The sequence below is a fragment of the Myotis davidii genome, unplaced genomic scaffold (genome assembly GCF_000327345.1).
Source record: "Myotis davidii unplaced genomic scaffold, ASM32734v1 scaffold96, whole genome shotgun sequence".
NCBI classification, from domain to species: Eukaryota; Metazoa; Chordata; class Mammalia; order Chiroptera; family Vespertilionidae; genus Myotis; species Myotis davidii.
This window is the reverse complement of record NW_006289416.1, coordinates 6,383,831-6,384,463: the sequence shown is the minus strand read 5'-3', so window position 1 is coordinate 6,384,463 and position 633 is coordinate 6,383,831.

Genomic DNA, 633 nt, shown 5'->3' with positions numbered 1-633 from the left:
CTTGGCATTTTTGTTGGCTTGCTTACTGCCCATGCACCTTGCTTTGGAACTCTGTAGGTCTGGCCCCTGGCCAGCCTGTTTCTCTCTTATGGGCAGGGACTGTAATTCTTTGCTTCTATTATCATATCCTGCAGTAAAAAGACATGTAGTGAAATTAAATCAAAATCAAATTTTGGGTAATGCAATCTGTATTAAAGGGTTGAGTGATATTCATACTCTATGGCCTAGTGTGGTTCCCATATCATCCAAGACGATGGCAAAACTCAGCCCAAAGCCACCCCCCTCCCGGGCAGGGCAGTCGAAGCGGGGTGAGCTGGAGAGAGAAAGCCCGGGTGCGGAGGTGGAAATGAGGCACCCGAGGTGGGGGTGGGGGGGTGGAGGTGAGGCGATGCTTCTTCGCCCCGAGCTTGGCATAACGCGCACAGAAGCGCGCACCACACCAGATTAGTAGCCTTGGGGGCGGGTCCTCGGGAGATCGGTCCTCCGCGTGCGGGGTGGGACTTGGAGGAGGGTCCTCCGGCCGCCCGGAGAGAGTTTTATTGGCGCGAGTGCTCGGGGGCAGGTCCTCGCGGGGCGGTTCCTCGCAGGGAGGGTGCTCCGGGTTTGGGGTGGACTAGGGTCCTTAGGGCTCGA